This window comes from Catharus ustulatus, chromosome 1, assembly GCF_009819885.2.
Source record: "Catharus ustulatus isolate bCatUst1 chromosome 1, bCatUst1.pri.v2, whole genome shotgun sequence".
In the NCBI taxonomy this organism is placed as follows: domain Eukaryota; kingdom Metazoa; phylum Chordata; class Aves; order Passeriformes; family Turdidae; genus Catharus; species Catharus ustulatus.
This window is the reverse complement of record NC_046221.1, coordinates 80,989,465-81,007,202: the sequence shown is the minus strand read 5'-3', so window position 1 is coordinate 81,007,202 and position 17,738 is coordinate 80,989,465. Positions and strand designations below refer to the sequence as shown.

At 37.2% G+C, this 17,738-nt stretch overlaps 1 protein-coding gene across 6 annotated transcripts in view; it reads right to left on the bottom strand.

The window, feature by feature from the left end:
* CDH18 (cadherin 18) overlaps positions 1–17,738 on the bottom strand; it is a 523,214-nt gene that overhangs the window by 402,796 nt on the left and 102,680 nt on the right. For all 6 annotated transcript variants that reach the window (XM_033079688.1, XM_033079757.1, XM_033079763.2 and 3 more), the window contains exon 2: positions 10,710–10,807. The gene's annotated coding sequence lies outside the window, so the exon portion shown is untranslated. The remainder of the gene's footprint in view (positions 1–10,709; positions 10,808–17,738) is intronic.

The window sequence follows — 17,738 nt, the reverse complement described above, 5'->3', positions numbered from 1 at the left end:
CGCGAGCGCCGCGCCCGCCCCGCCCCGCGGCGCTTTCGCGACGAGCGGCGGCGCTTTTGCGGCGAGCGGCGGCGCTTTCGCTCGGCGAGCGGCGGCGCTTTGGCGAGCGGCGGCGCTTTCGCTCGGCGAGCGGCGGCGCTTTGGCGAGCGGCGGCGCTTTAGCGAGCGGCGGCGCTTTCGCTCGGCGAGCGGCGGCGCTTTGGCGAGCGGCGGTGCTTTCGCTCGGCGAGCGGCGGCGCTTTGGCGAGCGGCGGCGCTTTGGCGAGCGGCGGCGCTTTCGCTCGGCGAGCGGCGGCGCTTTGGCGAGCGGCGGCGCTTTGGCTCGGCAAGCGGCGGCGCTTTGGCGAGCGGCGGCGCTTTCGGGAGCGGCGGCGCTTTCGCTCACCGAGCGCCGCTTTCGCGAGCGCCGCTTTCGCTCGCCCCGCCGGCAGGGCTGCCGCCGCCGCCACCAGGCTCGCCGGCCGCCCCCTCCCGTCTGCACCGCCGCCGCGTTTCCTCGCCCTGGCCGGCACTGCAGGCCCCCGCACCACCGGGCTCCCCCACGCTGCTGGCCCCGATTCTGCTGGGCTTCCCCCCGCTGCCAGGCAGCCCCACCCGCCGGCCTTCCTGCTTCTGCCATGCTCCCCTGCACTGCTAGCCCCAGTTCTCCCGGGCTCCCCCGCCATGCTGGCTCAGGCTCTGCCGCCCGCCCCCCACACTGCTGGCCCCGCCTCTGCCAGGCTTTCCCACCTCTGCCGGGGCCGGCCGGGCTCCAACTTGGCTTGGGGCTGCCGCGGGCTCTCACTTCCGTGTTGGCAGCTTTTAGAATTTTGTTAATAGATTAGCCGCCCCGGAATATTAGCCGCACTTCCGGGTTTCCACCAAAATTTTGGTCAAATTGGTGCTCTCTTTTTGGAAAAAATAAAAAAGAGGTTAAATTACCTCTTGATAATGAAGGAGTACACAACTGAGGCAAAACCGACTTGTAAAGGCAAGGTGATGGCTAGGAAAGAAACATTAATAAACCTACTAAAATGGTGCTGTGGGAATTGGTTCTCCAACCATGATTTGCTGACACAACATTTTCATTGCCTAAAAATACATACTGCCTTCAATACTGTTCCTACTTTATTGCATTTTATAGTCAAATGCCAAGCAACTTAATTCTCATAGCACTGAAGAAGAAAGCATTACTAATGTTAATACTGTGACAGATTATTCAAATCAATTTCTGCTTCTTGGAGTCCGAATGGGCTCTTAGGTTTTGGGGAAGCTCTGCATTTCCAAAATGACTCTATGCCACACAGCACCTTATGAAATGAAATGCATCCATGCAAATCGAAAACAAAAGTTTATAATTTCCTTCCTTCCTTCCTTCCTTCCTTCCTTCCTTCCTTCCTTCCTTCCTTCCTTCCTTCCTTCCTTCCTTCCTTCCTTCCTTCCTTCCTTCCTTCCTTCCTTCCTTCCTTCCTTCCTTCCTTCCTTCCTTCCTTCCTTCCTTTCTTCCTTCCTTCCTTCCTTCTTCCCTCCCTCTTTCCCTCCCTCCCTCCCCCTTATTTAGATACCATGCTTTGGGTTTATACTACAAGAAAAGGGATTACCTTATACCAATTTCCATGTTGTCAGTATAATGTATGAATAAAACTTTGTAGGTGTCCTGGAACCTCTGGCTATTGTCATTGCTTTTTGACTGTGGGCATCTACAAATCTTGGATTCTCCCTTCACATTCAGGGGGGATTGTCACGGCACCTACCTACTGCTCATTACTATGCAGCATCTCTGAAAGCAGACTACTAAAGACACAGAAAAAAAAGCATTTTAACATGCATTTGGGAGAAGCCAAATATAGAAAACTAATGAAAATATGTTTGAAATAAGGTCACAACCATAAAGCTGGATGTTGTGTTCAAAAGACAGTCTCTGCAGAGAAACAGGACTCTAAAGTAAAGCATATATCCTATGAGTTGTCCAAGAGGACCTTTCTTAGGAACCATTAATACACATAGACCTGGGCATGCAGTCTGGAGTGAGTCTCTGTCTTAGTAAATCTCATCTCATTTAAAAACTATTTTGCATGAGGTATACATCTCTAAATAAAAGCACACCAACATAATGAAATAATGCTGGAACTTCTGCCCATTTTTATTCTGTCCCGTAAATTTTCAAGAACGAGAGTACTTCTTATTCTAAATCAGAAAAGTGATTTCACCAGATATATGTTACAATTACAGTCCACAGAGAAAATCTTCAAATCTTCATTCAGTATTTAGACATTGGATGGTATCAATTTACATTTTGGAATGTTTACCAATTTGCATCTCTAATATGTTTTTCTGGAGTGACTTTATAATGCTGAATTGTATCCTCACTCATGTGTTTAGGTCAAAAATTAGTTTTGCACCTTTAAAACTAGATCTGAGATTTACAGGGGTGAGAAGGAGAAGTGGTGTAATGTCTGAGGTGGCTGTTTTCAAACACATAGAGATAAGAGCTTCAGCTTTCCTTCTCCTGGACTGTGCTGTCTGCAGCACGGACGAACAGCGGGAGAGAGCTCTCCTTTGCTTTTAGTTAGGTTTTTTTTAGCTAGCTCGGGCACAGAAGCTCCCTGGACTGCGGTTTTTCTTTTTCTTGGAACTGTTCGGCCCTGCTCTGGACTGAAAACCCAGAACCCTGGGAGCTCACACCTGTGGCACACTGGGGCCAGGACATGGTATTTTCCAGAGCAGGCAAGACTGAGAAGAGATCGAGCAAGCCAAGTTACACCCCACGAAAGGGACTCTCTGAATTTGCCGTCTCTTCAGAACAGAGAGAGGTTTCATTGTTTAATATTATTCTTTTTTTTTTTATGCTTGTGAATACTTTGCTTGTTAAACAGTTTTTTCCACTTTTTCTCCAAATCTTTTCTTGAACCAGCTGGGGGAGGGGCTGCTAGAATTTGCTTTCTAGATGGACCCATTTTCAAGTTTCCTCCCAAATTTGCCCTAAATCAGGACATACGTATATTTGTATGACTAAGGACTAATTATTTTCTTTTCAAATGTTTAGACAAGGCTAAGCACATATTACAGTGAGTCGTAACAATCTCACAAGAATATTTTCAGCAATTATTATAACTAGATACAACTCAGGTATCCATCAAGGGATACCTAATTGATTTTAAATAATGATCTAATCATAAAGACTGCACATAATTAATAACAAAAAAAATCTACAAATAGTCAGCTGTATCCCATTAATCAGTACTGTGCAAATAATCTGTATCATCTAGTTATGTAAAAAATTGTGTGAAGAGCCTGAGGAAATAACAAAATTTTACAATGACTTCTTCTGCTAAGTAGTCCTTCAGAAGCAATAAATATGGAAAAAAATCCATGATGATATGATGGTGGTTACTGGTAGTCCCCATTCAATAGTAGTCAGGTAGAGTAACCTAGCTCACTTCCATACTTCTTGTTGGACTCTTCCTATTGTCCAAAAGACCTGGCCAGGATCAGTGCCAGGAGGGAAAACAGTGGCCCTTCTTTGCCTGAAATTCTGTTTAACTCTGCCTGGAACACAAGGATACACAGGGTCGGAGAAAGAATGAAAGAGCAAAAATGTAATGAAAAAAATGCTGACATATCTGGGGTAATAAATTGAATTTCATCCTTCTATGGGCTGCTTTTTTTTTTTTTTAATGTTTCTCACGGAATTAGAGAAAATGAGATCAAAAGAGGAAGATATTCCTTAGATACACAAAAAACTATAGGAGCAGATTTTGTACCTCATTCGCCTACTTTGTTCCTCTATTTTTTCTAATGCTAGTACTTCCTCTTCTCTTGATTATACATTCTAAATGGAGCATTCTATTCTTAACTTCACATAAAAACTAAACAAAATAATTGCTCCAAAAACCCCTAGAAATCTGCTATATGTCCTCTAACTGAAAAGGCAATAGAGTTATCATGCTTTAATAAGCACACAGATTTCTGCTAATCCATTTCTAACAATTGTTTAAAAATACAGAATATTCTTCACTTTCCTGCAGGAATACATAGCTGAGACAGATTTTTTTTTTTTGTCAGTAAAGATGAGGGAATGCTTTAAATAAGCAAACAATCTTCTGAAATGCATCATTTTCCCACCCCAATGCACATTATGAATCTCTATTCATTCTGTGTTTTTCCCACCACATCCTCTGTGCAGTGTTCAAACAATTTTTAATGAATCCTGGCCTCTATACTTACTCGCTGTGGTTTTCTTTGTAAATCCAGAAAGGGACACAAGGCTGAAAATTACAGCAGACAGAAATATAAGGTGTGTTAGGAGAAGATAAGTTACTTTCAGAAAAGTAATTTCAATTATTACTAACAATCTGTGCTGGTGTCGCTCTGTAGGCTTCAAAGAGTACTTGTAAGAGCAAAGACAATGTTTTACTCACTGTCAGCAACTGTAGCTATGCAGGAATTAGCTGATATGAACCATCATAGAGATGAAAATAGCATTTATAGGGAGTGCAAAAGAAAATGAGATGGTCTGTTACCTAAATTACTTGAATTAAATTTTCATTGGCCTCACTGAATATTAATCACCCACACAGCTTGTCTTCACATTGCAACCAAAATCTTCAGTCGTTCTTATACATGTGTACCTCAAATCCCTTTCCTTTTATATGTATTTAGAATTGTATATCATAGAATGACAGAGTAAGTTGGTTGGAAGGAACCCCCAAGAATCATTAAGTCCAACTCTTGGCCCTGCACAGCACCAGCCCCAAGAATCACGCCATGTGCCTGAGAGCATTGTCCAAACATTTTTTGAACTATATCAAGGTTGGTGCTGTGACCACTTCCCTGGGGTGTGGTTCCAGTGCCCAAACACCCAGAGGGTGAAAAATCCTTTTGTAATATCCAACCTAAACCTCCCCTGACACAACTTCAAGTCATTCCCTCAGTTCTTGTCACTGGTCCCTAGAATTAAGACCTCTCCTCATCTTCCCCTCAAAAGGAAATTGCAGACTGCAATGAGGTTTCCCCTCAATCTCCAGGTTGATCAGACCAAGTGACCTCAGTCATCCCTCACAGGGTTTCCCCTCAAGGCATTTCACTATCCTCATTGCCCTCCAATGGATGCTCTCTTATAGTCCAATATAAACAGCATGCATTATTCAAGGCAAGGCTACCTTATGCAGAGTAGAGTTTAAGTATAAACATGATACATTCTAAAGGAAGAAAGAATTATATTACCAAAGGTTAGGTAATACTGTAGTATATATCATTGCAATTTACAATTCCAACAGTCCTTGCACATTGGAGTTTTACGGAAAATATTAATCTCTAAGCATGAAAGTGTTTTCCTAAATTCAAACCCAACCCCTAATCAAAACAGCACATCCTGAGTGCAAAAAGGTTGCAATATCTGAAGAGTGTACCTTGTGGTGGAGAAATTCAATTGTATTTGATAATTAGTTAATTATTATTAATATATTATTAATAATATATTAATAATAATAATATATCGATACAGAAGTAATACTACTATTAATATATTATTGATATTATTATATTATTATAACTAATATTATTAGTTAATAAAAATTATTAACTGATAGTTCTTAGGAGCTAAAAGGTAGAGTTACCTGTCTCAAACACTGTTAACACTACAGAAGGGAGGAATTTATGATAAGAAAGCGCTAATTCCAGGCCTGGAAGAGGCCTGGCAGAGATCTGGTTAGTTCATCCTGTTCAAGGCATTCAGAAAAAACAATCACCCACTGACAGACTGTAAAAAGAAGCAACTGCTCATATGTATCTAACTGGTCAAACAAAGATCCCCCAAGTTATGGGTGAGACGGCATCTGTGACCACCAATGACCACAACAGCACCTCAGACATGCCTCTGTGGATACATGGAACTTGGTCTATATAAAGGTGGCACTGATGTCCAGGTGCTGGGAAGATATATTTAATGATCTCATACCTAGGGGAAGGTTAACAAAGCTTAGAAAGAAGGATATGTGACTGATAATGGGTACAGAGAAAGCAAAATTTAGAGGCCATGAGGACATTTGGCATAATTCCCAAAATAAGAAAGAAACTAATAAACTCTGCAACAGTGATGAAATTAGCTCTAGCTGGGTAAAAGGTAATTACTGCAGAGATTGCAACCACTGAGTAAGGGACCATCGACCTAAGAAACCCACTGACTCAAGAGAAAGATTGAGCATGCAGATTAATTAACATTAGAAAGGAAAGAATAATTTAGCCAATAGAAGATAAAATACTAGTCAATGAGGAAACTACATAACTTGTAGCCAACAAGAATTATTTTATTTGTTTGTTAAAATTTATAAATAATGAAAAGATTTTTATAGTGATGGACTCTGTGGAGCCAGCACCTCTTTCTGCACAGAACCTACAAGAAGACTGAACTGAGTCCCCTGCCTCACCACCAAGAATCCCAAAATGATGAAGAACACCTCTCACCTCTCCTTCTCCACCTCTCTTTTCCACACTTCTTTGCCTCATCTCCCTTTGCCCTCTCTCCCCACCTCTCCCTCTCCCTCTCCCTCTCCCTCTCCCTCTCCCTCTCCCTCTCCCTCTCCCTCTCCCTCTCCCTATTTCTGTCTCTCTATTACACATTTATTGTTAAAAACACTCCATATAGTTGACTTTGTACCATGGTCTCGTTTGCACCTTAATTTGAGCAGAGGCATCTCCTGTTTGTTGGATCTTAAGATTAGTGAAAAGAAAAATTCACTCTGTCATTTTTTTATACCTATAGGTTTGTAAATTATAATATTTGGCATCTTAGTCAGTTTCTTAGTCAGTTCCTTTATAAATGCTTATGGGCCAAAATCCAAAATTGTACTCATTTTTCATTATGATTCTTAAGAAAGTGGTAAAGTTCAATAGATGCCAAACATTGAGAGTTGCTATCCATTGCATCTGTAGAAGAGATGGTATCCAAAAAGTAGAGCATAGGGTCCAAATGTTGATGAGAAACAAAGTCTTCTTGTTTTTTAACCAACTGAGAAAGGTTAGTGGGTATATTTCTTCAAAACTTAAACGCATTTCTACTAAACACTTTTCTTCATAAGTTCATTTGCTGAATATACTTTGTAAAATTAACTGATGAGTTTTGGGCTGTGCATGGATCTTGCAGATCGTCATCAGAAAGGAGCAAATTAGAAAATCTCTGCCTGCATTCCTTTAATGCTAACTGGTTGTGCATTTGGGTAGGAATTAATTGTCTTTTATCTCCATTACATGTATCATTCAATTAAGTCTTCATTTTGTTTCTGTGAAACTACTATGTTTTTAAAGATACATATTAATTTCTAGACATAAGATCCTTCATCTCATTTGTTTTAATACACAACAAGGTACCAGTCCCTAATTTAGCATCCTATAATACTCCTATGACAAACTGAATTGAAAACATGTATTACAAGTGCTTCCAGGTATTTACAATTCACTCATTGCATTTTTTTTAAATGCATCTTGCTTTTTAGACCAATTACATTTCTTCAGGAATAGAGCAGCTGAGCTACACACCAGTTCATGGCAAGATGCCTTAAAGAATCTCAAACTATCTGAAACAATACCACAAAGCCAAGTTAGCTGTCTCCAGACCGATTCATCCATCCTGGGCAGTGGAGGTCCTTCAAACAGAGATGATATAACATTTGTATAACCATAACAATTCTTCTGATGGTACTAGAAACCTATACCATATAAAGTTGTTTTCATTGCATTCATGGCCCATTTGCCTTCAAACTAAAATGAGTGAATGATGGCAAATAGCTAATTTTCCTTTAAGTTCAGGGATTTCATGTTGTGCTGTAGTGAAGTTGATGCTTTATTTTCTCACATTTTATTATAATCTTTTACTTAAATATAAGAATGTTTTTACTAAAACAACAAATATTTGTGAGAGATGGATTATTTATTTCTTTCCTAGAAGCACTATGACAGGTATTTACTGAACACCTATTTTCAGTTCACTGAATATAATATCTGTAAAATTCTGTTTTAAAATTAATAACATTAATAGAAATTTAAGCAGCAACTCAGATGGAAGTTATTTTGTTGCTTTTGCAACTAGTAAGTCAAGGTCACAAATCCAAATATTCTTATTTTCATCTAAGTAAAAGGAAAAGAAGATATGGACCAAGGACAAAATAGTATTGAGGAGATATTGAAAACTTAAGTGTTCAGGGACTCAAATGAAGAAAGAAATTTATAGATGAAAATGAGACTACTAGGACAATATGAAAGCTTAAACTGGTTACTTATTACATGCTTAATTAATTAATTAATCTACTACATGCCTAAACATACTTTCAGAATACACATCATGTCACAATGAAAGTGATCACGGTCTGTTTTCCTCAGTCAAAAAGCATGTGAAAGGAAGCCAGCTAAATCTTATCACAGAAAAGCTTGTCTTCTGCTGACATGAAAGGGAACTGCACAGCTAAAGCTCTTCAAAGGCTTTGAAGATGTACAGCATTGTAATAGTAGTCAAAGAGATTGTGAATTTGGGAGTGTGTCATCTGATGGGTGCCTTATAACTGAATGCCTTTATTCCACCTCTCCGTGTTACTCTTTAACCTACTCAAAGAGATCACGCCAGTGTCACACCACTCAAGCAGCAACATCTTTCACCATGAGTCACTGACATCAATCACTCTTGCTTTTTTAGCACACTATAGAAAAAGAAACCAATCTGGCTTTGTTCCCTATAAGAGATTCTGCACTTTTATGTTAATGTGATAAAAGAAAATACAAAAGCAACCCAAAATTATTCAACATTTGAGAGTGTAAAAAAACTTCATGACATTCAATGACATTGAAAAAGACACCTGTAGCATTCACATCCTTAAAATATTCTAACTTGGCCATACATAATTGACACAATGAATGCTGAAGTGACTTAGACACAGTATGGACAAAATTATGGGATATAGCATGAAAAGATTTACATTATCTATATCACTTTTCTTCATCTATGAGCAGGTGTGTGACTGAATGTGTTTCCTTTTTTGAATCGTTAAAGATGAGGCACATGTAAGCATTTTGTGTAACCTTTTGAATGAGACAGATGTGCCCTCTAATAATTCTGCACTTCTAAATTGAATTAAGTTGTTATGAAACAAGAAAAAATATTTAACTTACAAATCTATACGTTTAGACTGCATTCAGAGCCTTAGAGGTATACAAAATCCCAAGTGTACCAAATTAATCCAGAGCAAGACCAGCTGTGCACAATTTCCTAGACAGGTCAGCTGGTTAAAAACTTAAATTTTATTTCTATGGTTTCTAGCACTTGAATCCTGTTTCATTTTTCACAGAGTTTAAGTCTAATTTTGTTTCCCAACTTTAGGTTAAATATTGCCTTCTTCTATGAGCATTAACTGAATTAAATATTTGAGTTTCACCAGCCTTCCTGACAATTCAATCAGTTCAATCAACATCTATTTTTGTTAGGCTAAATTCATAAAACAGCATTAAAATGAAGATTTAATTCTCATTCTTTTATTTTATAAGTTAAATGGTAATGAATGACACAGCCAGTCAGAGCTATAAAATTCTCTTACAGAGAAATACATCTTTATTTTTTGATACAGACAAGTGGTGAAATAAGATTATGCTATTGGACTAATTATGTAATTGGAAATTATTTCCATCACAAAAATTGAATTTTATATTTCATCAAATAGCAAATAAATAAGTAATCATTATAATTTTCATTGAGTGAAATTTTTTTAAAGCACAGAATATTTTGAAAGTAGAGTCAAATACATATTTTTGTGACCAGTTCAAGCATTGTCATTCAGACTGAAGCAATTTTTTAACTGAAAAGTAAAAGAATATATTTTGGCATTCTGTGAAAAAAAATCGAAATCATTACATTTTGATGAGAAGTGACATAAAGAGTGCATCAATTCTCTAATCCCATCAACATAATTTTTAAAACGTTACATCTACAATCTGAGTAGGATATGTAAGTATCATTTAAATGTTACAGCTAGCCTCCCCCTATTTTGCAATTTTACAGTTTGTGTCTTTTATTAAAATTTTCCCATTACAAATGCTTTCCCACCAACCCAATTTTCTTCTTTAGGTTTAGAAACAAAGTGGAAGAAGAGGTCTGAAAAATCGTTATAAATCTGGTACAAGAAGATGACAGAAGGATCTGCTTTAACTCACTTAAGACTGAAGAGTCACTCTTCATCTACTTGAATTAAAAATATTTAAGACTATATTGGTATGAAGAACAAAGTACATATGATATAGTAAGAAAAATGAGACTATCAAAATCAGTTGGGTGGATGATAATAATAGAACCTGGCTGTTTGGATAACATTTAATTGGATTTATCTACTTTAGTAATTTATCGCTGGACACCATTCTTGATCCCTTTCACAGGCTAACACACAGGTACAACAAATTTAGACAACCCAATAAATTCTCAGTCCTCCTTATGCTTCATAGTTTGGGTAGTTTGGGAGTAATACAGGTCACTGAACAGCATTCTGATAGAGGCTGAAAAGGAATACTAAGTAAACCTTTTTTTTTTTTTTTTTTTTTGCTAAAATATGTATAAACCCTGACTGAAATGGTTACAAATGGAAGTCAAAATAATGGTGATAAGTAATAATAAGTAATTTTTTTTATGTACCTAAGTCAACACAAACACTTCATTGGATCTGAATGAAAACTATTCAAAAACACAAGATACTTACTTGATGACTAACCAAGTCCTTAGGAATATATTTTCCACCAAACAGTCTTGCAAGGTTCCACTGAAGATACCAAAAACCTGATAATTCCGTAGCTTTCACTGAAACAGAACAACAAAGTTTTGAACATGATCAAAAAATACTGTTTTTCTTTGCAGGTTACTTAAGCAAACAGAAAACAGCAAAGACATTGGACCACCCTTTGCAGAAGAACATGTAGATGCTATGATGTTCATCCTGGTAAGTACAACAGAGTGTACAGAGTGTGTACAACAGTAATGAATGGATTTTTATTTTTAAGTAGGTGTTCGAAACTGGAACTCTAATTTAAATAATTAAATGAACAACAGTGGTATTTTCAAGGTTTGTAAGTAGCTTGGGAGTAATGCATAAATTCATATCTCATGCCAAATAGAGGAAAATTATCTAATTTGAAAACCTTTTGAGTAAAATCAAATTAATTACTGTCTTAGACAAGTAAAGAGGCATTGAGTCTGAAACTTCAGAAATCACTAAAAATACCCTAACAAGAAAAATAATCTAGTCCTGCATTAGGACAAATTTAGAGTTAAATCTGTTGTAGAAAATATTTTTCTTTATTTATATACGTTACTTACCAGTCCTTCTCAAATATACCCCATATAAATATTATCTCAATCTTAATCTATATATATCTATAATCTATAATCTTAAACACTTTCCTTAGTTATTGTCATCTAACTAATATCACAGTATATGATGCAAATAAAAAAGAGTACATACACCATGAACAACTTGAATAAAGATATATTAAATCACCAAGAAATTACTTTTGCATTGTTTCCATAAGGACCCTACCAGAATATCCAATGATATGCATTCCTAGTTAATGTGAATCCATAAACAGGATCTAGGTATACAATATAAAAACTGAAATAAACTTATCCATCTATTTTTTTTTACTTGATAAGCTTTAATATCTATGATCTATGGCAGAATCTATGGCACTGACACAATCTGGTTTACAAGACAAGTTAGTTTTAAAAAACATGAGACAGAGAATTACTCATTGTACTTGTAATTATACCAGCAAAATATATGTACTTCTTTTATCAGGAAGCTTTGTTAGCTTTACTGAAATGCACTGCTTGTTTTAAAATACTCATGAGTCAGTCAGAAGACATAGGAAAAATACAGGCAAGCCTAACCCTTGTTTTCACACACAGATTTTTTGTTTTGCCCCACAACAAGGGCAAGAAACCTTGCTACTGAAAAGAAAGTTCTCAAATATACCCTAAAGTCCATGAACAAATGTTTGGGTCAAGGTATTATCAGAAATTGCAGAAATGACTCCTCAATAATATCACTTTTACTGTCTCTCATTTGCCTTATTGTAGTATAACTGCTAATTATCAGAAATCTCTAGGAAACCCAGAGAAACTACAAAGAGCAACAGCTAGAAAAGCAAAAGTACCTACCTTGCACAGTGTAAGCCATTTATAAATAAAGTGTCAACTGTTCCAGAACAAGGCTTCTGATCCTTGGTTAAAACTGAAATATATTATCAGTGACATGGTATAATTCCATTTGGGACTGTAATTCTTCCATTCAACAGAAAAAGTATCGGTTTGGATGAGTTTTCTTTTTAAAATATTATGACTTGCAAACTTATCTGTTTTTTTCCACATTCTCTTATCCAGGATTTGTAAATTTGTAAATTTCTTCATTGCTAAATTCTCTGTTTTAAGCTGTGCTATCTTTTTCTGCCTTACTTCCACTGATCTCCCCCTTAATATTTCTTTTGGTATTTCACTGGGATAATTGATCTCTTGCTAGGGTTAAAACTACAAGAACTGTTATTGATATCTTTATGAATTATAATTCTATTAAGAATGACAATTGAGTTGTTCTTCGATCCTGATGTGTTTCCTACTAGTATTGATATTCTGATGAAACACTGAGATGATGAGATATGTAGAAGTCATCATATCACTATTAATAATATATTAAGTTCATATGATTTACATTGTGATTTTAAGTAAATAATATATTATTATTTTATTATTAATATTAGTAACATTAATATTATTTTCCATACTAATCATCAATTGTTGTTGTCATTATTAATTGGTTTTAGAGCTTGTTTCCTCTAAGCTACGATATTCACAGTGAGTGGAACCCAATACATTGAGCCATTGTGATATACTTTTAATTTTTTACTCCTATTAGTGTGTTTTCTTAAGATCCCAACTTTGTCCAAGAATTTTTCTAACTCCTCTACATAATTTCTGTGAATTCACGACCAATTTTTTCTTTTTGATGTGATGTGTAATTAACTACCTGGTATTAGACTGGTAGTGACCTGCATGAACCCTATTTTTTTTTACATGTTTGCAAATGTTCTGCTCAATGGCATAATAAATAAGCTTAATATGCACTATAAATACTGAAAAGTATCATAATAATAAGAAAAAAATCTCTTGGTATACTGAAAATTACAAAATTTTGGTTCAAAGGGAAAATCGACATTAGTGGTCAGCCACCATCATCTTTTGGACAGACATTCAAAGTGAGAACACATTGTAGGTGAGACTGGCTAAATATAGATGTTTAGTGACATCTAAATGGGACAGTCAGATATAAAACTGGTTTCTACAGTTGACCTTTTGAAATGGTCTTCTGGTCATGAGTAAATATCACAAGACATCTAACATGACATTAAGACAGCTATATCCCACTCAACTATGTGGTGATGTTTTCAAACCAGATTTGAGATGAGTCCTGAGTATGCCAAGAGCAGTGAAATGAAATCACTAGAGAAATATCTGTCCCTTTTAGAGGGTGACTCCAGGAGGTGGAGTGTCACAGACTCTCCAGAGGAGATTAAAAAATTACAGTGAAATGCTCGAATAGAAAAACATTCTGAGACAACAGGAAAAAATAAATTAAAAAAAAAAAAAAAACAAACAAAACCAAAACCACCACCACCAAAAAAAAATCAACCAAGGAACATTATTAACACAGCAAGCATGCTTTCCCAGAATAATTTCCCCTTGATTACTCAACTGAGTAATATGCTGAACCCTACTGCTAGCTCTGCACTCTGCCTGCCCAAACCCAGTGAAGAATGCAAATCTCCAGCTTTAGAGTGAGCTGTGCTTGCCCTTTAGAGTATGGGATACAAAAAGAGTATCTTAGATATGTCATAGTTCAGTAGCATACACAAAACAACTGGTGACCTGAGAGGAGGTATACAACCACAGACTTTGTAACTCCTCCCTTCTCATTCTCTTTAAAGTGTTATATATTTGAAGATATTTTGTCTTCTAGAGTTCTTAATATTAAAGGTGGTACTTATCTAGAGAAGACAGCTTAATTGCAGAGAACTCATATTCCAGGATTATTTAACATTATTCTAAAAGTAAGTGAGATTAATACTAAAGAATGCACAATAGATATTTTTTTTTTTTTAGTTATGCAAAACACCTACCAGACTTTCAAAGAAAAATTGCCTCAACCCTTACCTCTCACAAGCAAAGCAGTTCTCATTGTTTTGTAAAATTCCTCTTCAAGTAACACCATATATACGTTCAAAAATTGCTAATAAACCAAGGTCATAAAAAGTTATGTAGCAAATTCCTAGTTGCACCCTTCAGTCTGTAAAGTTTATTTACCCTTAGTGAGTTTCGTCTCTAACTACACGGCCCTGTAATGCAGTGCTGACATTGCCATTAGGCAAATAACAAGCTATTACGTCTCCAGCCTGTGCAGTCTGCATCCCCAACATTTTTAAGATCTCATTTTTTTCACGGGCTCAGCCATCTGCTGTCATCCAAGTGATTTGAGAAACCTGTTCGCCTACATGATCTGCAAATTTCATTGATATTAATACAAATAAAATGCACACATATACCAGGCCACATATTGTTTCTTTGTATTCTCTTATTAGGGATGCTATAAATATATTCCTTTTCCTTGTTTTATGAAATTTTATGGTTGAATTCTGAATTCCATGAAACTGTATGGGTAAATTCCCAGTGAATTTCTTGTGAAGAATTTTAATCCTGTTTGCATTAGACAAAACACAAGTGGAAATCAAGATTCTTAGATTTTTATCACATAAATTCATATGATTGCCACTGTGATTTTAAGAAAATGTTTCCACATGCACTAAAGTATGTACAGGCATGCCTAAACTGATGCATGTTGTGTACCTGAACTTTAGTAAAGCCTTTGAAATTATCTCCCACAGCATTCTTCTTCAAAACAAATCTGGGAGGAATGGTCAATAGTCTAGAGTCCTGTGGAACCTTCCGGAAGGACCTTGACAAGTTGGAGATAGGCAGGGAAGAACTACCTGAAGTTCAACAAAAGAAATTGCAGGGTCCTGCACCTAGAGGGGAGAATAATGCCATGGACCAGGACAGGCTGGGGCCTGACCTTCTGGGAAGCAGCTCTGTGGAGAAGGACCTGAGAATCTGGATGGACAACAAACCATTGGCCGAGAAGGCCAATGGTATCCTGGATTAGGAATAGCATTGCAGATCAAGGAAGTTGATCTGTCTTTCTACTCAACCCTGGTGAAGCCACTTCTGGAGTGTTGTGCCCTGTTCTGGGCTTCTGAATATCAGTGAGACATGGGCCTCCTCGAGCAGGTCCAACAGAGGACTATGAAGATGAGTAAGAGACAGGAACATCTCTGTTATGAGGAGAATGAGTGCATCCTCAGTTTGCAGATGACACCAATTTGGGCAGGAGTGTTGATCTGCATGAGGGTAGGAAGGCTTTGTAGATGGATCTGGAGAAAATGACCTCAAGTTGCATCAAGTTGCATCAGGGGAGGTTTGATTAGATATTGGGAAAAAAATATTCACTGAAAGATTGGTCAGGACAAACCCGGGCAGGAATAGGCTGCCCAGGAAGGTGGAATCACCATCTCAGAAGTGTTTAAAAGATGTGTGGATGTGGCATCTGAGGAGATGGCTTAATGGTGAACAAAGTAGTGCCAGATCTTAGGGGTCTTTTCCAGCCCTAATAACTCTACCATTCTGTGTGGATGCCTAACATAAGAGAGGATGTTAACATGCTCAGCATTAGCTTTGGGATGAACTTGGATGTAACAGCAGATGATTCAGAAGTTTTATTTTTAAATAAAGTTCATATTAGGAGATTTGATAGAAATCAGAGGTGCTACCTTCTGACTAATATCACAAAACATTTCAAGTGCTTCTGGTTTCAATTCTGTATTGTGGAACTATGAAAAAGTTGGTACAGACAAAAAAAAAGAGAAGTTATTGACAGCTATACCTTCTAATTCTCTGCTAAGACTTTTGTTTCTACTGTCTCAAAAGTGAATCATCTATTAAGTCAACATTAGAACTCAGATCTCATTTGTATATGTCTTTCTTTAAGACTTGAAATCTGAACAGGCCAGTATAAGCTGCTCTATCTGAAGGATATAAGAAGGAATTCTCAGTACATCTCTAGCATTAACATTTCTTACAAAGCAACTACTGACATTTTACAAATCTTCAGTGCTAAATGTTTACTAAAACAAAAACTCTAATGGATTTCTACATGCATTACCTTTTAACTCTTTTTCAAGATAATTCTATTATATGGGCAATACTGTCTGCTTGACATCTTAAATATTGAAGAAAAGGTGCAGTGGAGAGCATTTGACAACTCAACAATCAGAATAGGTAAAAACAGTAGTGCTCAGAAAGCTTGCTGAAATGTCTGCATGGTGTTGTTGTTATTTTGTTTGTTTTCATTGTTGATTTAGAAGCCTTACCAGAACAGAGAGAAGACTGACAAAAAAAAACGGTCCTAAAAATGGAGGAAATCGCAAAAGTTAGAACAGGCTTTTTATATGTCTACAATACATGCATTCTCCTTCAGTGGAAACCTGATGAATATTACATAGGAATGAAATTAAACTTGAGCTTGTATACCAGACACAATCAAAACAGTTTTATCATAGCATTATTTCAGTTAGGGGTCTGAGAACTGAGACTAAGAAAGGGAGAAATTATCCAAAAAGGTTGGGGAAAAAATGGCTCCAACACAGAACAATAATAGTATAAAAGAAGATCCCTTAAAATCATCTGTCTGACAGACTCAGAAAGGAGATGTTGACAGATTCACAGCAGTTCCCAAAAATGTAAGTCCTCTTTAACAGGTAGCAATTGGACAATCTGCAGAGTGAATCCAGAGACCAGAAGGCACCTCATCTACTAGGAATGTCCAAAGATTAACAAAAAAAAAAAAAAAGAAAAAAATCCAGCAGCTTTAAATTGTGAGTGTATTAAGCAAGCAAAAAAGATGCTGTATACTGGAATATAAACATAGTTGAATAGTACAAACAACAACAGTGCATTTGTATTTTGCAACGGTGTGATAGCATAACCACAAAATAGGCAAGTATTCTGCCTAAGCAACTAATGTTTCTAGTGAGTAAACCATATGAGGAGTGGCTGAGGGAGTTGGGGTTGTTTAGCCTGGAATAAACCAGGCTCAGGGGAGACTTTATTTAGTCTGGAAAGGTGGGGGTTGGCCTCTTCTGCCACAAAACTAGTGACAGGATGAAAGGGCATAGACTCCCCTCCAGGAGAGCTTAGAAATCAGAAGGAATTTCTTCATGGAGAGGGTTGTTAAACACTGGAATGGACTGCTCGGGGAGGTGGTGGAGTCACCACCCTGGGAGTGTTAAAGAAATGATTGGACACGGCAGTGTAGTGCTTTGGTTTTGTTGACAAGGTGCTGATCAGTCAAAGAGTTGAAACTGATGATCTTGGCAGTCTTTTTCAACCATAATGATTCTGTGATTCTGTACAACACTGAAATCAAAAAACAATACGTTTACTTAAAGAAGGACCTAAAGAAATAAAAGTGAACTTCGATGGCATTCTAGTAATTTCTAAAAACATGAAGCACACTATATAATAAAGAAGTAAAATATAATCTATATGAGAATATCTAAAATTCATAAAAAAATCAGAAAGCAATCACAAAAAGGGGACTTTTCCAGACACAGATTCTATCAAAGACTGA